The 26,453-nt window shown below is 44.9% G+C and overlaps 1 long non-coding RNA gene across 1 annotated transcript in view; it reads left to right on the top strand.

Annotated features, from left to right (window-relative positions):
* Window positions 1-26,453, top strand: part of LOC135097473 (uncharacterized) — a 71,358-nt gene that overhangs the window by 23,464 nt on the left and 21,441 nt on the right. The window lies entirely within an intron of this gene.

The following is a 26,453-nucleotide window of genomic DNA, read 5'->3' as shown; positions in this document are numbered from 1 at the left end:
TTTCTAAGCTGTATAATTGTGACCACACGTGTGTGCAATCATTTACATAATTGGTTGCCAGGGAGCCCCCCGCAGCTTCTTCTCAGTCCTCGTACCCAGCCAGACCAGTGCGCCTCACACCCAAGCAGGACAAAGATTTTTACGACTTGAAGTTGATTTGCTGCGAAAACATACGGAGCTGTGTATCTTTATGGAACAATAATGGCTTTGGTTGGTCTTTATAGACAATAAATCTACTCCAGCAAAACTTTTGCGTTTTCCATTAAATTTTTCTTCTAACATATCAAGAACATTTAACTCTTCTATTTTTGTTTTCGTTTTAGATAACACCTAGAAAGCAGATACAAACACCTTGATGTAACATTAAAGAGAAGAGAGATCAAGCCTTTATCAATTGAATTCAGTTACCTGAACCAAACAAATCATTGCCAGCGCCGCCATAGTCAAAGTTTTTTTTCTTTTCTATTTTTTTTCCTTGTTCCTAGACTATAAGCAGACCTGTATTATGTAGATGTATGATGTATTATGTTGGTGACGAGCTATTTGCTAGCACCATCACAACAATGATTGACAGAACTTAAAAAAAAAAAAAAATGTTTGCAGAAAATAAGCCTCGCTCTCACCTTCGCGCCTCCCTGCGCACTCCCGTGAGGCTCAGCAGCGGGCGAGCAGATGCATCAGCTGCACCACTGATTGCATTATTGCGTGGAAATCACACATAAATTCAAGAACTGCAGACATAGAATTCAGTGACCCGCGCTGGAGTGTTGCTGGGATATATAAAGGGAGGGATGAAGGAATATTTATTGACACATCACATACCTGCCGGGGAGTTGCGTCGCGACCAAGCGAGACTAGAATGCAGATACACAGGGACTGGAAAGATATTCTATTTCCAGAGCAGCGGCTTCCCCTCCACGCAGAGATAATTGAAATCAGACCCTTTGTGCGTGAGGAGCCAGTTACAGGCGACTGTGGTGTCAGGGGCGACGGAGCCTTGTTTGTCGTCTGAAGCCTCGTGTCAGCGTCGGGGAAGTGACACAGTGTAGTGGTGGCAGTATAACCGGTGCAAGCAAGGGTGAGACAGCGCAAGACGAGGGCAGACAGTAAAGTTAATTGGGGAGAATAATGGAGGGATAATTACAGAAACTTTCGAGTGTAGGATTAAGCGCTTATAATAATAGTTGAGTGTTTATGAAGGAAAGTTGTTTGCTTTTATACTTAGTAGACCTGCTTCATGCGTGGCAATTATCACCGAATGAGTGTCTTTTACAGGAGAGTGAGAAAATTCAGCTTGCTTATGATTTTCTCCTCTCAGAATTGTTACCAGATAAGAGACATGAAATTATCGCTCATGATCACTTGAGCTGACCAGGCAAGATTCTAAAACAAACAGAGCGGGTGACAGCGGAGGTCAGGGAGCATGAAATAAATTCTGACGGACACAACCAACGTTAAAAATCGACCAAACGCAAATGCAGCTGATGTAACACAAAAAGCTTGAACGAAATCCAGCATGTGTAAGCCTGCCACTGCACCGTGACGCCATTAGCAACTACAACACGATTACTGCGATATTACAACACAACCCTCTACATCTACCACCACCACCACCACCACAAACCATCCACATCCACCCACCACACACCATCACTGCCACTTACCATCACCAAGTCATAAAACGCGAGGCACATTCACCACTACCAACACCAACACCATCACCACTTCTATCACCACCAGCGCCATCGCCACCAGCACCAGCATCATCCTCACCACCCTACTCAGACAAGCTCGGCGCGACCCCAGTGATCCCCGCCTGGCTTCAATTCCCAGCAGCACCAAGACTGATTGAGGTACAGATTCACGGACGGAGCTAATTTGTGTGCTTGACTTCCCACTGATTATATTTGCATGAGTTGGCCTTCGCTCGGGGCCGCGTTTTGTGAAAGTATTTATTGTCTCCTTCTGTTGTCTCTTCTTTCTTTCTTTTTTCTCTTTTTTTATCAACGATTGTGTGTGTGTGTGTGTGTGTGTGTGTGTGTGTGTGTGTGTGTGTGTGTGTTTATTTTATTTCATTTCATTTATACTTTACAAAACTATTCTTGACAAACTGTTAACGAACTGTATTACTTTTATTTTTTTTGTGAACTTGCATTTCATTTTCATATTATCCTCATCCTTATTTCCTTTTCTTTTTTTTATTTATTTATTTATTTATTATTTTTTTTTTTAACTATCCCCCTCCCTGTCTTCTCTTCTCACTACAGCTCCTCACTCCCCGCCACACACACCTTCCTCTCATGGCGCGTTCTATGACCTCTATCACTTTGCTATGGGGTCATTCCTAGCGGGACGGCAATGCTTCTGACGCACTTCATCAGCACCCACATGGAGGAGAGACTAGCGGCCTTGGGAGAAAGAGTGGCATTCCCCGTCATTACTCTCATCCCGTCCATTATATACCGTTGTGAGAAGACGAAGGAAATATTAAAGGAAGCGAAGGATGAGAGGTGTCAGGCTTGGTTGCTTTCTGTTGCGTCAAGTCGTCCTCTGTTTTATGATTGACGTCACGCACCAGTCTCCCTGACGTCACCGTCGTAAAGCGCTCAGTGGAGGGTGAATCGTGCGGTAGTTAAGGGAATCGTGTTACTCTACTAATTTCTTTTCTTGAAACAAAAACAGCGGCTACGTTATGATTCAAGTTCTTTACTTTATATTGATTTTTAGTCGGAGTAAAATAAAAAAAAATAGCGATGTTCATTTATCTCCCGAGATCTTTGTACTATTTTCATTTAATCTTCAAACTAAACATTAGTGATACATTTTATTAGGAGTTCTTTACTGTTTTGTTCGTCTTCTTGAAACAAAAATAGCGATGCTCTGTTCTTTATGCTGCTATTTTAAGTCGTTTTGAAACAAAAGAAACGATATTACGCTGTGTGCTGAATTCCTTGCCCCGCATTTTAGTTATCGTGCAAGAAAAATAGCGATGTTCCAGTGTGCCCCGAGTTACGGTGATAAATCCAAGGCACGTCGTAACTTGCTCTTATTGCATACAGAAGATACTGCTAACTCGGAGAGAAACGCAAGAAACCACCCGAGCCTGAAGTTTATGTTTTCCCTCTTAAGGAAAGAATGTTTTGTGCGACTGGAAGCTGAATTTCGGTTTTGGGGAAGCTGCGAAGTAGAAAGTGAGTGAATGATGCGTAAACGTCGAGGCGCCTTATTCATGATGCATGCAAATGGCTTCCTAGTATATTTCGATATTCTTAACTCACTCATCCCGATCCATAGCGGAGACCATTACTTTTCAAGCTTGTGCGAGACATTTGTCGCTTTAAGAATATGAACTTGTACAAGTCCATGTCCTTAAACGTTCCTTCGTCATTATTTCGACATGTGGTGTACTGTAATAAAAAAAAAATTGTGGTTTTGAAGGTGTTTTCTTGTTTCTAGTGACAGTTAAACAAGGTGTCTGCATGACGATGCTGGGAAAACACTCAAGAGAATTCGATTCATCATCTCTTTGGTCTTTGAAAAGTCATTAAGAAAGCCTAAATCGTTTAAGAATGTGAACCGTGGTTTTATTTTATTTTTTATTTTTATTTTTTACCACCACCAAAACATCATTGTGCTCGAAAAAAGAGTATATTACAGTTTTGTTGGCCCTTACCTAATTTGTTAATGGGGAGCAAAGCAAAAGCAGCATTATATCTTTTGGAAAGTGTTTGGGAAAAGAGGAAATTCGTCTTCATTGATGCGTGTGCCTGATGTAGAAATATCGCCAAGGGTAAATTCTGTGGAACAATCCGAAGACAGAATGCAAAACTTTTGACATCAGTGTGAAATATTTAGAATGACGGTACATGGACCCGCTTTTTCGCTGCCAGTCGGTGTTCCCTCCTCCTCCTCCTCCTCCTCCTCCTCCTCCCCTCTTACCCCTCTTACCCCTCTTCCATCTACACGAAACCACCCACGCTTGCCTGTCATGAAGAGAGCGTCGCCTTTTTTTTTTTTTTTTCGTCTTCTTCTTGGGAGGGAGAGTGTGTGAGTTCCAGTCCTTTTTCTGGTCGTGTCTCAGGCGACCGTGGCTCAGAGGGAGAAATGGACAGCATGACCAGAGAAGGATGCTGGTTAATTCTGTCTTCATTCCTCTCTCTCTCTCTCTCTCTCTCTCTCTCTCTCTCTCTCTCTCTCTCTCTCTCTCTCTCTCTCTCTCTCTCTCTCTCTCTCTCTCTCTCTCTCTCTCTCTCTCTCTCTTTCTCTCTCGTGGAAGTCGTAAGTTATATGTAATGATGTAATGAGGTATGTATCTACTCCTTTCCACACGCCTCTTCTTTTTTATTTAGTTTTCATCCTGTATCTGTCCATGAGCAGTGCTGGAAGAGGGAAGAGATGTAGGGGAAGCAATGTATGGAAGTCGTTTGCTGGGATGGTTTTAGGATGGATGTATCTGCTTCCCTCTTTTCAAACATCCCTCTTTATAATTTAGTTTCATCCAGTCTCAGTTCATGTGCAGTGCTGGAAGAGAAGAGATGCAGGGGAAGCAACGCGTGATAGTCGCTAGTTGGGATGGTTTTGCGAGGGATGTATCTTCTTCCTTCCTTTCAAACGTGCCTCTTTATAATTTGGGTTCATGCAGTATCTCTATCCTCCACAAGTCAGAATTCCATGCGCAGGGCTGGAAAAGAGAAGAGGTGCAAGGGTAGCTGTGTGTGGAAGTCGTGAGGGAGGTACCTGCTTCTTTCAACACACGCATCTTCATAGTTTGGTTCCATCCAGCCTCCATATTCTCCGCAAAGTCGGAAATCCATGTACAGGGGTGTAAGTGGTGGCCAGCAGGAGGCCAGTCACCGCACCACACTCCCGCTATATCACATTACCGCTCTGCTAATAGAAAAATAGACTAAAACACAATTTTCTATGTATGAAGCCACTCAAAGGCCTGAAATATTATTGATGATACGTTTGAAGCTGTGATTGGAGTGCCTGGCTTCCTCCTCCCCTCCCTCCCCCTAAATTTCAGTATTTAAATGAATATGACTCGTGTGTATTTGTAAAGCTCTGCCGGTAGTACAGTTTTCAGTGCTTAATTGAATCTGAAATGTCCTTCAACATTTGGGGAAAAAAAGTAGTGCGTGTTACGGCTTGAATGTTGGCTGAAATTTAGCGTCTCGGCTGGAAAAAAACACGGATGTAGTCTGGTAAAGTGTGGGAATGGCGGTGCTCAGTGTGAAGGAAACTGAGGGAGCTTCTTCACTGACGGTGAGGATTACGTGGGTTCTGAAGGACACTACACGGAATTATTTCTCTCTAGGTGTTCTTGAATACTGCAGCCTTCTTATGCTGTACACAAAGAGCGAAAACTTTACTGTAAAAATTCATTAATATAATTTTAATTTAGTTTAAAGAAAATCTTATTTCTGCTTGTTTTAGGGACTGTGTAATGAGGTCACAAGACATCGATTTTTATTCATATACTAAAAATCACAATGATCGATCTTTGGGTGTTGTGTTAAGACAGGTCGTCGCGACTTTTGCGGCGCGAGACGTTGTTTTATTGCCATAGAAAAAACAATTTTGTCAAGTTTCTGCATCACTTAAAGAAAAGAAAAATTCAGCTTCCAAGCGAATGTGCTTTGTTGCCACGCGTTGTGACCTTGCTGCCTGAGGGAATGCCGCCAAGAAAGAGCAAAATGTTGCGTCCCGAAGAAAAGAATACTGTGACTCGCCTCCCTCGAGACACTATATTGTTGACGAAGGTTTCTGTCCCTTCCTTCTGGGCGACACCTGCGCCAGGCATCACCGAAGATGGATGTTCGATATGAGTTGCTGGGAAAAAATTGCCAATTCCTCCGTACAGAACAAAAGGTGGAAAGCGCAGCGTCTGTTTTTGGCCTCATATTGTTTTCCGGGATTCCCTCGTGACCTTGAGGCGCCGTACGTCCCTCGTGCCGCCCGTAGAAGGGAGCAGCGCCTCACTGGAGACGGGGCGGGTGTGAGATTGCCAAGCTGACGGCAAGAATTTTTGGTGCCTCGCCTTTTTCTGTTCAAGAGGAATGACTGATAGGGTGCTTGTGATGTTGCCTACGTCAGATGATTTTCTAGATTATAGTGAGTAGCTATCACATTTATCTTTCAAGTGACGGTCCTCTTACTACACGCGAACACAGCGATGAGCATAGGAAAGATATACATGAAGTGAATAAAAAGAAAGGCCGATGCACCTTTAGAACAGAATCCTGTACTGGCGTTTCATAAAAAATATGCTCTCTGATACAAGTACAGAGGACGAGACGTACAATTTTAATGCCACCATCATTTCTCCCTTCCATCTCTCTCTCTCTCTCTCTCTCTCTCTCTCTCTCTCTCTCTCTCTCTCTCTCTCTCTCTCTACAACCTAATAACTTGTCACAACACATTAATAAAGACGCGAACAGACTGCTGGAGGTGAATTAAACTTGCAGCAGAGGGAAGCGGGGCTGAAATAAAAAACAGATACACGTCTCGTCCCCTTGTAGTATATTCTCGCATCTGGCCAACCTTCCGCTACTTTGTCCAAATTTGTCCCGCCTCAGTGGAAACATGAGACTGACCTGGATGGACTCAGGACCTTAGAGGAACATGGAACGAGGAGCTTAATAAATAACAGCAGACCTTTCCCTGAGAGACACCACATACTCCTCCCTATCCTGTCATCCCGCACTGATCATACACTTTCCTCATAAAATAACGTCGTAGCAATGAGCGTATCTTGTTAAATGCTTCCCTCTCTCAACTTTTATACCGAATTTGAGAACCTGGGATAGTTTTACCTTTAACTCCTGTCACATTATACCGCTGTTGACAAGACGACTTGGAGCATCCACACACCGCGAGGAGGAACTTCTGCAAGACACTTTCTCGTAATTGTGTCTAAAACGCGGAGCAATAAAATCACGCGAGATAGTATCCGAGATAATCATTGATGGCTCGTAAATTTGAGTTTAGTGCCTTAAACTTGACTCATTTATGGCGGCGGTGGGAGTTGGGCCAACTGGTGGAGGCGGCAGGTGGCTCGCTGGACGCTACGGGGGCATAAATTACTTAGTCCCGCCTGGAGACACGCGGTCGGCTATGGAGGGTCGAATAATCTATTAAGCGCAATGGAGTCAGTTCCGCCCCTGCTGGAACTGTTACCTCAAATCTCCTAAAGTTCCTCGCAGTGACAGCTTAATACACAAAACCACTCAGATTCATTACCGCCGAGTGAAGAAGGAAGACGTTGCGTGTGGAATGCTTATCAATGATTCATGTTCCGCGGTGCGTGTTGATAATGTGTACGTGGTGCAAGTTAAGAGTCTGAAGGCGTTAATGTTTTATGTACAGGAAAAGGGTGGGTGGTGGGTGTCTGGGGCATGGTAGGGGGTGGGGGGATTGGCGGCAGCAAGGCATTAATGGGACTTGTCTGTGAAGCGAGACCATTAGGTTCAGCGAGGCGCCTCATCCGTTTGGCTGCCTCCTGAGGGTCGCCTCATGGTGCAACGCTTTTTTGTAATTATATAGGAGATTTGTGTTCCTGTGTTGCCTGAAGATGTTCATGTCTGGGTTCACTTACGCTCTTACCGCTCACAATGAATGTTTGAGATTATTATCATTATTGTTATTATTATTATTATTATTATTATTATTATTATTATTATCATTATTATTATTATTATTATTATTATTATTATTATTATTATTATTATATTATATATTATATATATTATATTATATATTCCTTTATGGGTAAAGAAATGTTAGTACCTGAGGAAATTTACATCATTATTGATTTCAATGAAGGTTCGCTTTTTTTTTTTTTTTGTACTGAGTGAATATTCTCATTGTCCTCAATATATTTCGCCTTGTGTACATGCAGGCCTCTTTTTTTTTTTTTTTTTTTGTATGTGTGTGTGTGTGTGTGTGTGTGTGTGTGTGTGTGTGTGTGTGTGTGTGTGTGTGTGAGTGTGTCTATAGTCTTGTGTGAGAGCGTCCTCTATCAGGCCGCTTGTCATAACGGCGACCAGCGGGTTGGCACCTCTCCTCGCTGTGTTATCAGCAAAATCACAGTGACGAAAAGACCATGAAAGCTGATCCTCTTTGGTCTAGTAGCACTGAAACTTGGGGCTTAACTTTCTTGTTAAATCTTCATTGGCGTTTCGTTGTTCAAAGACACCAGAGTGAACAGTGAGGGATGGTGTGTGGCGCAGGGACAGGCAGGTCTGTTCCCACCACGAGGACAGCCCAGCCCGTTCCTTTCAAGCAGTAAAGGACACTGCCTCTATGTTCAACACATTATATTTTCATTGTAGCATTCAACAAATGAAAGAGCGTACCACTAACTCCTTACAAATCACCCACTCCATTGCACGGTACGAATTTCACAATTATATCTTGCAAAGACTGCAGAACAATATTGCTCAAAGATACACGTGCTAGTAACACATATGTCAAGCAGATTGCCTTAATTATTTATTTTGGATTCTAAAACCATAACAGCATACTGATTATTAACTGTAATGGTAAAAATATTGTAATGTGAAGGAAAGCAGTTTGTTGGGTGTGAGTTATCTCCGAGGTACGAGTATTAAGACAAAACAAATGTTCGCTGAATGATATTCAAGGGAAAATGGTCTGATAAGAGTTTATCTTGACAAAGCAAATTTAGTATATAATGTGAGGACATCTGTTTGAACTCGTGGTTGAAGATAATATCTTATCAGTTCCATCTGCGTTGAAGAGTCTGCCAGATATTGCTGACTCAGATGATAGAAATGGACAATCAATGAAAGTATTGAATTTCTGTGACGCATTTCCTGGCTTTATGTTAGCTGGCACCGCTCACTTGGAAAATATGTGAAATTTTATAAGTAAATAATGACAACGTTGTACTTAGGTTATGCGAAATCTTTAAAAAAAAAGTGTATAGCGGAATTATAGCAAACTAGTCTAATCTCATATAATTATCATGAATTAAAACAAGCGAATAACTTGGATTCAAGCTTGGATTCAGAATCCCAGTGAACACAGCACGTTCCCGTAAGTCAAAGCCACTTTTTATTGCTTGTCTCATACAAACAGTGCCCATTCCGATCACATTGTCACGATTTTTCTTGTTTTCGTAAAAAATTTTGTGTATGGCTAAATCAGTCAACCATATTTTTTATTCGTATTTTCCTTTCACTTAAAGTAAGAATCACCAAAAAAAGGGAAGAGAGGAAATAGTAAGAGCAAAGAAGAGAAGATTTATAATTCATGTCTTAATTTGTGAAAATATGAAGTTTCCAAAGCCTCCGCAGTAGTGGCATTTTTGTCCTTCACAACGGTAAATGAATAAACACCTTTGTACCTAAGTCCCTACGCACAAAAAAGAAAAAATGTGTACAAAAAGAAATATGGCTTTTTTTTATTCAATTTTCTGGTAATACTACCATTTCATAGTAAATTGTACAAATGCTCCAGGATAGATTTTCTGTTGGGATTTTGTGGTTTCCTTCCCCTGTCCTCTCGTCTTTTCTCTCCTCAATCTCTCCCATCGCCTTTGCAGGTGACCATTGACCGCGGGGTCTGCCCCTTCTGGCCGCCATTCAAGATACGAGAAAGATAGCTTAGAGGCCATTAGTCCCCTGAATAGCACTCGATAAGATCTCGTTTCCAATACACGAGTAAGGGAAGTTTCACCTCTATCCTCCTCGCCGCCCCTCTTGTCGCCTCGCTTTTTCAGAAACTCCTGACGCCCTCTAATTTCCGCATCTTTGTATGGCAAATTCTTTTCCAATCAAATTACTCATTGATTCTGGCACCCTAGCCCGCCCCGCGGCAGCCATCAGCTGGTCGAGGGACGGCGCGGGACTTGCTGGGAGAGAGCAGTGGCGTCCTTCAAGCTGAGATCATTAAGTGGCGGATAGACGCGTGATTTTAACGAGGCAGGAAGCACCGCCTCAGACTTTGGACTATGAGGCGGTGAGGCGGGAGGGAAGTGGAGGCTGTTTTATGAGTATGGTGTGTGGAGGTAAACTCTGAGAAGTTAACAGTAAGGAGGAAAAAATAAAGTGGTATTTATGACGTGCATGGAAAAATGTCCCCGGAGGCACCAGTAAACGACGACCGTCCACTCTCACACCGCCACCGTCCAGGCCTCGTAAAAAAAAAAAAAAAAAAGTAGACCTGAAGCCACAAACGACACGCTGTTTTAATCCCACATGAGGATTTATCACCTGGCAGTTAACAGCGTCATCCTTAAGACCAGTATTATTGTTCAGCTGGAGGTGGGGGGGGGCGACACAAAAGAACACTAATGATGATCAAAACACCTGCTGACATGTTTGACCTTTACCCAAGCTACAGTAACTAATTTGAAGTGAAAGACATAATACCGTACATGATCTAAAATAAAAGACAGGAAATAATAAAGATGAAAAAAAAAACAAAGGAAGAGCAAACAATAACAGATATATTTAGCCTTTACTGTCCGTGATAAGCTATACTGTCTAATCTAATAAAAGATGCACGCCCGCAGATGAAGCAAGGCAGGGGAGGGGATGAAGGCAGTAGCGGCAGGTTGGTGGAGTTACGTGCTTGTTGACTTGATCGTCTTGTGACCTTCATTCGCCCTGTTGTCGAGGCGGTGGTGGTGATGTTGCTTTTATATCCCAGTAATAGACTCAGACTCCCATCACACAGCTCCTTCCTGCTCCCCCTTCCTCCCCTTACCCCCTCCTACAACTGGCAGCACGTGAGCTAAAAAGGGGCGAAGTTAATTACACTTTTGCCTCAATTTAATCAGATTTTCTCCGCTGGTTTTCGCCTTTCTCTCTCTCTCTCTCTCTCTCTCTCTCTCTCTCTCTCTCTCTCTCTCTCTCTCTCTCTCTCTCTCTCTCGTCGCGGCAAGCTTTTCTTCACCATTATTTGTTTATACTTGCCGCGAATCGATTACTGTGCTAACAAAATTTGCTCAATACTTTCGCCCCGCACTGATCACATTTCTCACGTGTCACTCAGTCGCCGCTTACAGAAGGAAAAATACACCTAAGTCAGTTTACTCTTTATTACTTACTCATACGAGGAGAAAAAGGTCTATTTTTTTCTACTTCTTTTACCGGCTTATGGTTGATTTTTTATTTTATTTTTTTCTATGATTTTGTGTTTCTTTTTTATTTGTTTTTAATCACTATGCCTTCCTTACCCAGTGACCTCATCTCTCTCTCTCTCTCTCTCTCTCTCTCTCTCTCTCTCTCTCTCTCTCTCTCTCTCTCTCTCTCTCTCTCTCTCTCTCTCTTCACATTCTTTCCTCCTTTTCCCACAGCAATCTATATTTTTTTCCCCTTTCACAATACCTATTCTTTCCTTCCTCTAGTCTTCTCCATTTTTGGCTCCTTTCCTCTCCCTCTCATTTTCCCTCTCACTCCCAGGAGTCTCTCACTTCCCATTCTCTCTTTCTCTCTCCTGTCATCTCATCCTCCAGTTTTCCGTTTTTCTCTCCCATCTTTTTCTTACCTGGACCCGTATCTCTCTCTCTCTCTCTCTCTCTCTCTCTCTCTCTCTCTCTCTCTCTCTCTCTCTCTCTCTCTCTCTCTCTCTCTCATTCTCACTCCTTCCCACCTTACCACCCTCACATCTTCCCACTCTGACTCCCACCCTCCGGCACTGACTACCTCCCTCGCTCCCTCACTTCGTCCTTCGCCCTCAACAAGTTTTCCCAATATTTCCCGCCTCGCCTCCCGCCGCCTTCATTACTGCCTCCACCACTTGCTCTGCCTCAGTAACAACACCTTAATAGCTCCTGCAGCCTCTTCTCCTTTCCCTCCTATTTTTTCCTCTCTTTTTCCTCCCTTTTATTTAGCAGTTCCCCAGTTTTCGCAGTTTCTTACCCGCGTGAAAGAAAGGAGGAGAAGGAAGGGGAGGAGGAGGAGAAGGAAGAGGAACGGTAGGGGATGCTTGCTTCATTTTTTACTTTACGTTCAGAGTTTAATTTAGTGTCTCATCCGAGCTTCGAAAGGGTTTTAGGAAGCTGCTGAGTTACGTGTTATCTTTTGAGAATATTTCAGGTTTTAATTTGTGTATTTTATCGTCCACATTTTTCCAGGTATTTTTACGCTCTCACTTCATTTTCTTTTTTTTTTTTCTATCTCTCTCCTTTAAAATTTATGTTCGTGGTTTTGCCGCCAATGATTTACTCATCGATAAAATAGCAACTGCTTGTCAAGATTTTTTTTTTTATATTTGATTGTTAACTTTTTTCTGTATTCTCTATAAACCATACATTTTTCAAGCTTGTGTTTGTAATTTCGTCCCCGGTGATTTAGTCTCCAATAAAATAGCAGCTGCTTGTCAAGGTTTTCTCAAGTTGATTGTTGGCAGACTTTTATGTCTATATTTCTTTCTTCATAAACTGTACATCACAGAAATCATGAGCTGAAAAAAAAAGTTTCATCAAAGAGGAAGAGAATGTTGCATTTACTCCCATGTCATAATGATAGTGCAACATCATAATTGTACACATTCGTTTTATTACCCAGCATATTATTGTAATTTATTTCCTTCTTTTTATACTTTTTTTCTGGATAATACTCAGACATTTAGTTTATGTGAAGATAAAAAAAACGTAGAAGGCTTCATCTCATGTTCTGTTGTACCTTGTTGCTGTAGATTTTACTATAAGCCAGTAAGAACAGTATTGCAGCGTTTTGTGAATTGAAATGCATAATTTCACAATCATACTCAGTGCTCCTATAATCCAAACTGTACTCGTATTACCACCCATCCTTGCTTTCTCCTCGTTGCGGCAGCGAACAGAGGTAGTGTGTTCGGTCAAGGGTACTGAAATGCAACTCGAGGCTCCGTCACTATTGTTCGTGCATTTTTTGAAGATCATAAGCAAAAACCCCTGGAAAACTTGCCACGATGAATTTTTACATGCACCTTCGTTATATTCCTTGGATATTAGGAGGTGAGGAACGCTGCGCTACACCGTGAACATTGAACAACTAAAGCCATCGCCGATACACACTGCGTGACGATTAACAAGAAGGAATGCGAGAGAAATAAACATCCATTCACAAAAATAATACTAGTGAAGAAAACATTTAATATTCATGTCTCTCTCTCTCTCTCTCTCTCTCTCTCTCTCTCTCTCTCTCTCTCTCTCTCTCTCTCTCTCTCTCTCTCTCTCTCTCTCTCTCTCTCTCTCTCTCTCACAAAGAACGAGTCATTGGGGATCCAGGTTCGTCCGGCACTATTTTGCAATTCGTATCAGAAGCAGAGAGGTCCCCGAGGCGGTCACTGGCGGCCCGGCATTAGTCCCGGCTCACGGCAGCGGCAGTTTTCTGTGTTGCAGTGGTGGTGGTGGGAGAGAGAGAGAGAGAGAGAGAGAGAGAGAGAGAGAGAGAGAGAGAGAGAGAGAGAGAGAGAAGGAAAGAAGTGAGACCAGAAAATAAGGATGTGCATGAGAGGATGTCTGCTCGTGAAGGATTCTCTCTCTCTCTCTCTCTCTCTCTCTCTCTCTCTCTCTCTCTCTCTCTCTCTCTCTCTCTCTCTCTCTCTCTCTCTCTCTCTCACACACACACACACACACACACACACACACACACACACACACACACACACACACACACGTCCATGTTTCAGCCGTGATATGCTTTCCTTTTCTCTTAACGCATTGACTTGTACCCGGAGATAGATGAATAAATAAACGCGAAACAAAGTTATTTGCACCGTTGCTGGCCGGCGCCGATATGTATCTGAATTTATTTTTATCCCCTCGTAAATGCGAGCGATCGTGTTATAAATATTCCATTTTGATTTCCACGTGTGTATGAAACCTTTATGGATAATTTGCCGTGTGATAGCTTTGCAGTGGGCGCTCGTTGCCTCCCATCCTCGCCTCCGCCGCTGTATACCCCGCCGTTTGCATTGCCGCCGCTGCTCTGATGGCAGGTGGCGGCGCGGCGCTATCGTACCGGGGGTCACTCTTCGGCGTCTCCACCCATTACCTCCACGGCGACGCAGCTGCCTTGAGGGAGGAAAGGGAAGACGATGGGCGGGGCGCTAGAATACCTTGGTGCAGGAAGAAGACGACGGCGAAAATGGGGAAGGAAATGTGAGAGGAAGAGAAGAAGGAGGAGGAAGAAGAAATGAACGTAGAAGAGGAGAGGAAAGGCGGGAATGGGAAAGACATTAAAGTGAAAGGAGAAAGGAGGTAGAGAAGAAAGAGAGAGAATAGGAAAGGACGTAAGAGGAAGAGGAGGCAGAAGAGCAGAGATAGTCTTCCTTACCAGGGAATATATGTAGTACAAGACGCAGGAAATTCGCACACACACACACACACACACACACACACACACACACACACACACACACACACACACACACACACACACACACACACACACACAAGAGCAAGCGAACAATGCCAAGGAATTGAGCGTCACCCACGTGTATGCGTGGGTTCACAACGAGAGGCGGCGGGAGGTTCAAGAAGCGAGACGAATCTGCTCTGTGCCACGCCTCGTCCCTCCGTGTTTCCTGCCTTGTCCCCGGACGCCCACCTCGGCAGCCTCCACCTGAGTAGCGTTACGTAGGAGGAGGAGGAGGAGGAGGGGGAAGAAGGAAAGGAAAGGAAAGGAAAGGAAAGGAAAGGAAAGGCAGGTGCTGAAACTTGCAAGACCTTTGTTTGCTCTTCCAGCCTGGAAGAGCGGAACCGTGTGTGACAACGTCTGCTTATTTGTCCGTGGGAGGCGAATGTGTCGTCTTCGTGAGTCTAATGGAAAGTTTATATAAGATGCGAATATTTTTTGTTCCTTTCCCTTTAATTTTAGGAAATAACTTTGTAATGGAGGATTTACGAATATTTAATGGTGAATCTCTTATGTTATTCTCCCTTTAATTTTATGTAGTAACTTTGTAATGGAGGATTTATTTGAGGGGAAAATTTTATAATTTCAGTTGGTTGTTTTGTAAAGAAGGATTTGTTTAGTGGATGAGTCTCATTATTTCTTCCCTCAATTTTGTAAGAAGTTTTCTTAAAGGAGGATTTACTCAGAGGACTAATCTTCACCTCTTTCTCACTCGTTTATTCTTGGCAAGTAATATTCACGACCCGCCGATAACCACACGTAACTTTGTAATTCTTCGTAGCTGGAATACCTGAATTGAAGATCACTTTATACACTTTAACTTATAACTCACTCCCGTTGTCTCGAAGCAGATGTGCACGTAGCTCGTAGTGCACCCTAATTACCTGCATATCATTACTGTATTTAGGTGTCCTGCTGAGTTCTCGGGAAATAATTATGAAAGTTAACATTTTATAGGGGGTAATCTTACATATCATTTTGCTTTCTTTCCTTTCGTGTGTCATTTTATTTCTACATTCCTTCATTCTTTTTCCTGCCATGCTCCTGACCCCAACCTGACAACCACTGCCTCCCTCGCTCCTTCACGCACGGCCGGCTGCGTCTCACGGCCCTCTCTCCCTCTCCCTTCCTCTCCCTCCTTCCTTTCCTTTCTCACTCTCATTCTCTCACTTCCTCTCTCTCTCTCTCTCTCTCTCTCTCTCTCTCTCTCTCTCTCTCTCTCTCTCTCTCTCTCTCTCTCTCTCTCTCTCTCTCTCATTACTTGCTAGTATATGACTGTGTTTAGTGTTTATTAGTTTGATAGTCTGTGTGTGTGTTTGTGTGTCTGTATGCTTGTTTGTCTGTCATTCTCTCTCTCTCTCTCTCTCTCTCTCTCTCTCTCTCTCTCTCTCTCTCTCTCTCTCTCTCTCTCTCTCTCTCTCTCTCTCTCTCTCTCAAGCATACGCACTTACATCAATACACAACATAGCAAAACACACACGCACACACACACACACACACACACACACACACACACACACACACACACACACACACACACACACACACACACACACACACACACACACACACACACAGCGCGGCGTCGACAGTCAGCTCTCAACACAAAGTGGCACCTTGACGGACATTTCACCGCAGCTGTGACTTGGGCCAGCAAACACGAGAGGACCCGGCAAGCCTGCGATAATTGGCAGGTGGGCCGCGGGCGTGTCGGGGTGATACCTGGCCGCCTCCCTTCCTCTTCCCCTAGCCAGCCAGCCAGTCAGTCAGCCAGCCAGCCAGCTAGCTAGTCAGTCAGCCAAACAGTCAGGCAACCACTTTGCTCTTCCACATAGTCTATCTACACTACTACTTCCTCCTTTTCTTCTTCCTGTTCCTGTTTCTTCTTTCTTGTTCGTGTTCTTGGCGTTCTTGTTGTTCTTGTTCTGGTTCCTGTTGTTCTTGTTTTCTTGTTATTGTTAGTCTTGTCATTGTTATTCGTTTTCTTGTTCTTATAACCTCTTTTACTTCTCCCTCTCCTCCTCCTCCTCAGTCTTTCGCATTCCTCTTTATCCTCACCGAACCACTTCTATTCCTCTTCTACATGTCAGACACTTGACTTCCCTCGTAAACCATCCTTCCATCTCCCCTTCCTAGTCTTCCTACTCGAACTCCTCATCATACGTCCTCCCGTTTCGTTTTCCTCTTCCTCCTTCCTTGCATCCTTATCCCTGAAGAGCGATCACCACCCTCTTATCATATCCTCGTCTTATTACTCTCTCCTCTTCCTATTTTCCTGATTTTCGTTCCCTCATCCATTCCTACTCGTACCTGGTATGTCGCTCTCTCGCCGCGCCTAATGCTCGTCGAACTCTTGACTCGCCTTTCACTCTTTCTGCGCCTCGACGATGTAGTGAGTGACGGAGGCCAGTGACACGGTGCTGGGTAATTGATTCTTGGTGTTGCGCGGCGAGGGAGAAGCGAGACATGCTCGTGTGTGTGTGTGTGTGTGTGTGGAGGCTGGGGAGGAGAAGGAGAGTGGGAGTCGACAGTTCGTTGCTCTGAGGGAAGCAAGCAAATCGAGTCGTCTCCGTGTAAATTTGAAAGTCGTGTAAAGTGACGCTGGAGGTCGTCGTCTATTATTTATGAAGCTCCTGAGCGGCTGATGCACGAAGGTTGCACTTTGTGAGGGAGATAATACGATGTGCTTGTTATTTTCTAAGCCTCATACAAAATGAAGTCCCATAATACTGCGGAACGCGCTCCCTGAAGAATTTTGTGGTGTTGAAAATCTTAGTACTCGGAAACTCGTGTAGGAAATTCGTGAGTACTGTATGTCAGAGAGAAAAGTTTACCTGATAGTCTGATCCTAAATATATGACATGTAGAAGTTCGAGATGTCATGACTTCCCATTAATGAAATAAATAAGCTAAACAGACAAACAGCGCGTTAGAGAATATTGGAATGCGACGCAAATAACATACAATGAATTACTACGAGACCTTTTAACTGATGAAAAGATTAGGTGTGTGTTGGGGGAGGGAGACAAGGAAGGGAACAGAGAGGATAGTGGCGGTGGTAGTGGTGAGTGTGGGAGGATCGGAGCTTGGTGTGCGGGGGAGAGGCTGTGAGGGAGTGTGTGTGTATGTCCAGTGAGGGCTGAGAGGGAGGGAGGCTGCGGGACAGATCACACGGCTCATAACCTCGACAAATGATAGTGTGGGAGACTGGTCTGAGTGGCAGTCTTATCTCTCTCGCTGCAGGCTGTCCGGGGCGGCAGTTGTGCTAGGGGAGCTAGGCAGGCAGGCAAGCAGGCAGGCAAGGCAGGGCAGGCAGGCAAGGCAGGGCAGGCAGGCAGAGGGGGTCAGGCAGGTACCACCCCATATCCTACTCGGTACCTACAGACAATAGAAGGCGGCACCTCGACCCAACCAGCTCCTCAAGTACCAAAATAGCCACAGATACCTGGTCGTTTCGCCCTTACGGACCGCCTTGTTATGAGCGGTCGGCTTGCTCAGTATTCACACGGGCTCGACCCTTACATTGTTGCCTTTAAATTCCTCATCGTTTATGGTCTTGGCGGAATTTAATGCTAATCACAAGGTCCACAGGATTTACCGGGTCGTGGAGGGCTGTGGGTTGGAGTCTCGCCACCGCTGACTTATTACCTCGCATCCCCATAGGAACACGGGCGTCTCCGCGCTAGAGGCTATAGGGATCCGCGTGGCTGTGCGTCGGGGCTCGGGGCGTGTGGGGCCTCGCGGAGTGGCTGGTGATGGAGGAGAGATTCTATCAGCTGAGTCTCGCTTCAAAGCTTAACGTAGATTATCGAAGGGGTAAGAAAATACATTAACCCCGCGGAGATTGCATAATTCCAAAACAGGCGTGTGGCGAGGCGCGGCGCAAACTTGGGTGACACGTGTACATGGCTCCCGCTGTGCCCCGACGTGCCCTGGGCCGCCCCAAGCCGCCCTGCCGCGCTCCTTTACCGGCGATGGGAAGATGCCACATTAATTTGTCTTTCCATATTTCTTTCCCATCTGGGCAGCCAGTCGTCACCTTTCAAGTTCTTTATCGCTTTCATTCCTCTCCCTGGCGGCGGCGAGGACTGAGGTCACCTAAAACTTTTCCCCTGACTCAAAATTAGTAAAATGATTGTCCAGTATGTTTATTGCCTTTCAATTTGACTGATGCATGCTAAATTAGATATTTTCTATGTCTGCGATTTATATAAACAAGAGTTGTGGAAATAAATATCTGTTGTGAAATTTGCGAATACATCAGCGTGATAAAGACAATAATTACTTTCTGTGTAAAGAATAATTTTTTCCGCTAAAGAACGTTGTTTGATGCAATAAGTATTGATCATTTCATTTATTTATTTATTTTATACTTTTCTTTTTGCACGTGGAAAACGTGGCTTGTTTTATCTGCTGTTTGTCTGTCTGATTGCACGCTTTCCTGTCCGTGAATTGTATTTGTTCGTGATGGCTCTGAACTGTAGTTTTCTGGACCTGAAATGTGTTTGTTTGCAATTTTTTTTTTATTTTGCTTTTTCAGCTGCTGCTCTTTGCCGTGTGTGTGTGTGTGTGTGTGTGTGTGTGTGTGTGTGTGTTTGTTTGTTTGTCTGTGCGTGAATTGTGTGGTGATCTGGCTAACGTTTGCCGCACCGTGTTTGTCTGTGTTGTGTACCGGTCTGTGCGTTGACTATGTTTGTCTGTGGTCGGGTTGCGTGTTTGCCTGGATTGGGGGATGTTTGCCTGGCTGCTGGAGTGACGGGGAGGGGAGGTGGGCGCCAGGATCCAATACTTTTTTTTTTTTCCTGCAGCACCGCACCGCCAAAAGGCAAGTGGCTATTTACTATCGGTTCTCTATTTTGCTCTGGCGGTGCTTCCTCTGCGTCCCAACCCCCCCTCCATCCCCCTATAGTCCCCCCCATTTACCCCAAGCCTCACGCCCCCCATCCGCCCTCTCTTCCAAACTCCGCCCCTGAATACCCCTCCCGCGCCGCCACCTCTCCATCCATGCTGCCCCACAAGAGCTCGTGTTATCTTCTTTGCTCTTAAGCACACACACACACACACACACACACACACACACACACACACACACACACACACACACACAGAGAGAGAGAGAGAGAGAGAGAGAGAGAGAGAGAGAGAGAGAGAGAGAGAGAGAGAGAGAGAGAGAGAGAGAGAGAGAGAGAGAGAGAGAGAGAGAGAGAGAGTATTTAAATAAGTATACAAGTACATCATTGTACTCATTGTATCTAGGAATGGTAGGAGTGTTTTACGTGGTATAGTGTGCATATTTTTCCCCTCACGCAAGAGACAAATTGGACGCGTAAATTCAGTGTATAAAAATCTGAAATCACAACCATAATATTTATCCGTCGCGGGCAGACACTGTTATGCACCGCGAGGTAAAGCTTCTCGGAAAATTCTACACCCGAGGCTTTTAAGAGTGTGCGGCACATTACTGCGTCCTCCGAGGATTTCCCGGCAAAGTTCGTTCGTTTCGCTAGACATCATTTATAAGGTTTCGCCTCGTGACCTCCACACCGCCTAACTTACGGCGTCCCAGATCGCACCTTAGCCTCTCCGTCGCTGCCCTCGCCGACGCTCGCTGCTTGGGGTAAAATGCTCACCTTGGGAGGAATCATTATTATGGTAATGGACACTTTCTCGTTACCTGGCGCGGCTCGGGTGGCGCGGGAGGAGTGTAGTGAGTATGGAAGGAGACTCGGCCCTGGAATGCTTTAGGTTTCAACATAATCCCTTTTATTCCTCTGTCTGACGGGCTTTTTGATAAGAATTATGTCGAACCTTAACTGGTTTCTTTCGCTCCTCCGCTAGAGCAGGTTAGCAGGAATGTAGTAATTATATACCCGGGGCTGCACCGCGCCGCCAGGAGGGGCCTGCAGCGACGGCGACGGCGACGAGAGAGAGAGAGAGAGAGAGAGAGAGAGAGAGAGAGAGAGAGAGAGAGAGAGAGCATACACTCGCACAGATGGACAGACAGACAGACAGACAGGCAGATAAACAAGCAAAGATGATGCACTCGTGTGTTAAGTGACACTATGAATTATTTACGAAAAGATTTTCAGTCACTCTTGAAAACATTCCTTCTTTTTTTCACTTTTTTTTTTTACATACACAGACTCAACGCTCATCACTGAAACAAAAGAAAACACCCCTCCGTCTCTCTCTCTCTCTCTCTCTCTCTCTCTCTCTCTCTCTCTCTCTCTCTCTCTCTCTCTCTCTCTCGTCGTAAACATGAGTAAAATTCAGGTTCCTCGTCACAGCGCTGAAGGGTGATGAGTGAAAAAAAAAATAAGGGAGATAAAATGCAACTCTCCAGTAATAGTAAATTTTCTCCGCACTGCCTGACACTCGGAGAAATAATATTCCTTGATTTTTTCCTCTCTCTCTCCTGAAGCAGACGTCAGGAGGCGGGTAAGTTCGTAGTGCAAGATATTTTCCTCGGCATGGCTGGCGGACGGGAGAGGGAGAGGGAGGGGGAGGGAAGGGAGGAAGGAAAGGGAACGCTGGTCTTGATATTGGTGATGAGGCGTGGTGACGGCAGGAGGCGGGTGCAATAACATTTTTTTTTTTTTAGAGGTTTTGATAGTATTGAGTGGTGTATGTGTGGAGAGAGAGAGAGAGAGAGAGAGAGAGAGAGAGAGAGAGAGAGAGAGAGAGAGAGAGAGAGAGAGAGAGAGAGAGAGAGGCAAACAGGAAGAAAGATAAGTGAAAAAAGCGTGAAAAAGAGATAGATAGTAAGAGAGAGAGAGAGAGAGAGAGAGAGAGAGAGAGAGAGAGAGAGAGAGAGAGAGAGAGAGAGAGAGAGAGAGAGAGAGGCAAACAGGAAGAAAGATAAGTGAAAAAAGCGTGAAAAAGAGATAGATAGTAAGAGAGAGAGAGAGAGAGAGAGAGAGAGAGAGAGAGAGAGAGAGAGAGAGAGAGAGAGAGGCAAACAGGAAGAAAGATAAGTGAAAAAAGCGTGAAAAAGAGATAGATAGTAAGAGAGAGAGAGAGAGAGAGAGAGAGAGAGAGAGAGAGAGAGAGAGAGAGAGAGAGAGAGAGAGAGAGAGAGAGAGAACGGCGGCATTCAGTTTGGTGTTATTGCAAACAGCTCGTGTGTGTGACGCGTCGTATGCCGTGATGAGTGTGGCAACGCTTGTTTGTGGCGGCGGTGATGTGTTTGGTCACGTGGGCTGCGCGGTCTGGCCTAGCCGTGTGCAAATCAGTAAATTATACACCCTTACTCAACGCAGTCAATTGGAGCATCAGTCAGCCGGCAGTGCGCGAGTGTGTCAGCCTTTCAGCACGTTCCGTTTGGTAATCGCATGAGTGGTGGACGTAAAACATTGTGTGAGCCAGACTCGTAACTCGAAATGTAACACAGGATATGCCGTGATGGCGAGGCGTTAGCGCGGTGACTTAATATTGAAATGAACAAGCACGATACGAGACTTTATTGTACGCTGTTCCTTCTAATATCAAGTTTCCGGAAGACTTTGCTGTGTATTATTCTTTTTGTAACGTTGCATTATCTTCCTAAGCACAATGTTCGGGGGAAGTGGAGGAAGCTTGCACGATTAGTACGTAAGCCAAGGAGCGACAGTGGCTCTCCTCACACTAATGGATAGATAATTTAAATGAGTTTGCCGTCCTCTCATCCAAGAATATATTTACTGGACTAACACGTAAACACTTCTCTTCTCTTTACTTTATATCTTCGCTGGTTAGAATTTTCCTTCACTCCATATGCTAATGAATAAAAAGTTTCTTGCACTATTTATATTAATGGGTTAAACTTCTCTTCACTACTTATATTGTTGACTAAAACTTGGCCACTTATGAGTGTATTAATTACTGAAACTCCCTTCACTACTTGTATGAACGACTAAAACTTCTCTTTACTACTTCCGAATATATTAACCACTAGAACTTCCCTCCCCAACCCAAGTTACTGTAATCACTAAACCTTTCCTTCACTCTCTGTATCACTGTCCAAAATTACCTTTCATTATGTATTTCATAAACTTACATTAACCACCAAAACATGCATTCACTAGACACATGATCCACGAAAACATCTCTTCACTACGAGTATGAACGCCATCCGGCAAGACCTCTTCACTATGCGCATCATCAGCTCGAGCACCCCTTCACTACTTAACCTAACCACCAAAAACATCCCAGCACGTACTCTCTCCTTATCCGGGGACGAACAGGCGGGGACTCACCAGCACTCAAAGCCCCCTCTGTACTCCGCTGAGAGGCGTCGCCCGGAGAGGTGGCGGCGCTCCGGCTCATGAATATTTAGGAGACAGTAATTCATGGAAGCCGCGGGTCCTGTTTAACTCACAGGGAACTCGACTCGCCTCTCATTAACTCGTGTTCTCCAGATGTATTTATCTCCCGAGCAGATTTTCATACCTGGGAGTATAAATTAATTACGGACACTGATCTGGAGGGAGGTGCAGCCGCGCTCTGCCTCTTTAGGTGGTGCATGGGGAGAGAGAGAGAGAGAGAGAGAGAGAGAGAGAGAGAGAGAGAGAGAGAGAGAGAGAGAGAGAGAGAGAGAGAGAGAGAGAGAGAGATTCTTTACACATAATATCTTTAAACGTAAATTTCGTATCTATATAAAGAGCGGGTCGTTTGCAAGCAATATAAACGAGTGTACTTTTATTAAGTGTGCAAATATATACATCATTAGTAGTAATCAAATGCAGGAGGAGGAATATAATCGCAGGCAAGTGATATAAAGACGTGCCTGGCCGCTGTCCCCCCGTCACACCTTGCCTCTATATCAGCTGCGCCAGTTATATAAAAAGAGAAAATGATGGCACGTTGTTGTTCGGCCACGATAGAGAAAAGAATAAATACAAGGCTGCACGCTGTTAAGTGGAACTATATCACAGCGCGGGGCATGTGTGTGTGTTCAGGAGTGTTCGCCAGAAAAAGTGGAGCAGCTTCGATATTCGCCACTCGACAGGTAATAATAACAGGTAAGCCTCCCGTCCAGTGCTTGTTTGTGCGGCGGAGGAGCCGGTGTTGTGCTCGCCGGCAACCGTGTTCCGAGGCCCATTATTAGCGTCATGTGGCGCGCATATCAGCTGGGTCGTGGCGGGGCAGGGCGTGAGGTGACTGGGTAATATCCAGTGTTTCGGCCTTGCTCCTTAGGTTCATTGATGCTCAGATTGCCTCTTCAGAACGTATATGGTAGTTTTCGTCCCCTATGCAGCTTCTGGTGGCTTTCCTATAAACTTAGAAGCCAATAACTTCCACCACAGCCTCTTGAAAGTAGTCGAGGCATGACGCTGGAAGGTTTCAGGAATAAGGCTCCCGGTTCACGCACTCTATGAGGAACACAAACACGTGGACACATATGGATGAGTCACAGCGGAATGTAACACAATGACCTGTATGTTACAACTCCCGCCTACTACGTGCACACCGACACTTCCCCGCCATTTATCTTACTTGTGTTTATAGGCTTTCCAAAGTTATTGCTCTATTAATACGTCTAGACACACTGTTCGTTCCGTTCACCTTTTTTTTCTCCTCTCTCTCTCTCTCTCTCTCTCTCTCTCTCTCTCTCTCTCTCTCTCTCTCTCTCTCTCTCTCTCTCTCTCTCTCTCTCTCTCTCTCTCTCTCATTTTTGCTGATTACAATTCTGACCATAGATTATATGATGATGATAATGATATTTCTTTCTTCTTCCTTCAGTAAGTGAGGAAAGATGACATTGACTCTTTAGCATAATTTCTGTAGGTGTTCATATTGTGTGTGTGTGTGTGTGTGTGTTCGTCCTCTTTTGTACCTCTTTCACTTCACATCACGCGCCAAGCCTCCCATTGTAATTCTCTCTTCAAATTTTCGCATCATAAATGTTTGTTGTGCAAGGGATTCCACTTTTACCTCCTTCCTGTGTGCCCATTCAGATGCCTGTAAATAAGTTAAGAGTGCAATAACCCCGAGATGGATCACGGACCTGGCAACACTAACACGGTAAACTTTAACACACAAAAAAAAAAAAAAGATAGAAACAGGGACAGAACACTAGAACCAATAAATATTTCAAAACGACACAGATATACTACGATTTTTTTTCCAACATTTTTGTTCATTGGTCTAGTATGTATCTTTTATATTTTTTTTTCCGTCTCGTCATCTCCCTTTCGACTTTCCTCTCCCTCTCCCTCGCTCTTTCCCTCTCCGCGGTGACCCCGACCACTCGACTACATTTCGCCCTCGAGCAAGAAAATTGTGCCCATTCTGCCTTTACAGAGTGCAAGGGATGGCAATCAGCTGAGCAAATACACAGTAATTGGTGCTGGGGTAGAGTCCATTGTGAGGGTCGCTTCCTCCCGTGCCACTCAGACTCGGCTGGGACGCGTCTGGCTTGACGTGACGCCACAAGAAAGATTCTGCTTGTTAGGCTCCAGCTCGTATAGAAAGGAGATCAACGCATCTTTAACTGAATGGACGGATTTTTTTTTTTCTTAATAATCTGTCCCCATCTTGTCCACTTCTCGTCCTTTCCATCTCCCCTTCCTCCTCCTCCTCCTCCTCCTCCTCCTCCTCCTCCTCCTCCTCCTCCTCCTCCTCCTCCTCCTCCTCCTCCTCTTCCTCCTCCTTTACAATTCCATATAGGTCAGAGGTCGAGGACGTGAGGGGTTTGAAATGAGTCGACTACGTAACGCGGCCATGGTTGGTTTGAAAAAGGGGGAAAACAATATACCGTCAGTCATGTTTTGATGGAACGGTTTGCAAAGTGAAAAAATGAAACGCGTTCACATCTGTACCGTTTATAGAGTGCTGCTATTTACGGGTCATTAACCTTATGCATGTGCGCGCGTACACACACACACACACACACACACACCACATGCAGTGACACAGTTGTATGATTTAGTGTATGTGTGTGTGTGTGAAGCAACATCCGCAATTAACATCTTTATCACAATCATAGACAGGTATAAACGAGAGAGAGAGAGAGAGAGAGAGAGAGAGAGAGAGAGAGAGAGAGAGAGAGAGAGAGAGAGAGAGAGAGAGAGATGGGCGGGGAAATATTCGGTCGGTGGGTGTGAGGTGTGTTGTGATGACAGTCGATGGAGGGAGAGAAAAATAAAAACGAAAATAAACAGGGCGTGGTGTTGGGAGGGTCAATGGAGGTTGCTCAGTCCTCGGCTAGTTACTGCCCGCCGTCTGCTGGCCAAGTGGTGTGAGGGAGGAGGAGGAGAGCTCATGTCATATCCAGGAAGATTACCGAGAGCGAGGGGAAGGGCGCCGAGAGAGAGAGAGAGAGAGAGAGAGAGAGAGAGAGAGAGAGAGAGAGAGAGAGAGAGAGAGAGAGAGAGATACACTCAGAACGAACCAGAGGGCAAGGTAGAGGACGAGGAAGACTACAAAGAGATGAAGGAAGGAGAATCGGAGAAGGAGAAGGAGCAGGAGGGAATGAAGGAGGATGCCACGCCAAACCGGGAGTGGAGGTAGTGGAGGTCACAAAGGGCTCCTCCACTTAGCTAAGAGGACGCGAGGCAAACAGAACTACCTGACTGTTGCCTCTTGCTATCTGGCCGCCACCTTGCAGCCGTCGCCGTGTGTTGCCAAACAAGCCATGGAGACAGACACTCGGGGGAAATTACCTCGAGATAGGAGCCGCCGCGCCTGAATTCACACTCCACACACAATAGAGGGAAAACCGCCTCGGGCCGGCGCCGGCTGCCAGACATATATGGTTGACATTCAATTGTTGTGCAAAGCGTTCTTGTGCAATCTGTGTGTGACGCAGATTCGTGCAGCGCGATATTGGGATTTTGCGAGCGGTTTCGTTTATTTTCTTGTTTCACAGCACCGAGCGAGGAAAGGCGGAGAGAGGCGCCCTTTCTGCTTGTGCTTTTCACGGGAGGAAACTTGTTATTATCGGTATTCATTTTCTTGGTTCGTTATTTTCACATCAGCGTGTATGTGGGGTTTCAGTAACTGGGACTAAAAGTATGTAATTCAAGAAAGACCTTAAAATGTTCAGGCAGCGAGTCTATGTCGTGATAATCTAAGCGTCGACTATTTCTGTTCCAAGTT

This window comes from Scylla paramamosain, chromosome 4 (assembly GCF_035594125.1).
Source record: "Scylla paramamosain isolate STU-SP2022 chromosome 4, ASM3559412v1, whole genome shotgun sequence".
Classification (NCBI taxonomy): Eukaryota; Metazoa; Arthropoda; class Malacostraca; order Decapoda; family Portunidae; genus Scylla; species Scylla paramamosain.
This window is presented reverse-complemented; position numbering and strand designations above follow the sequence as displayed.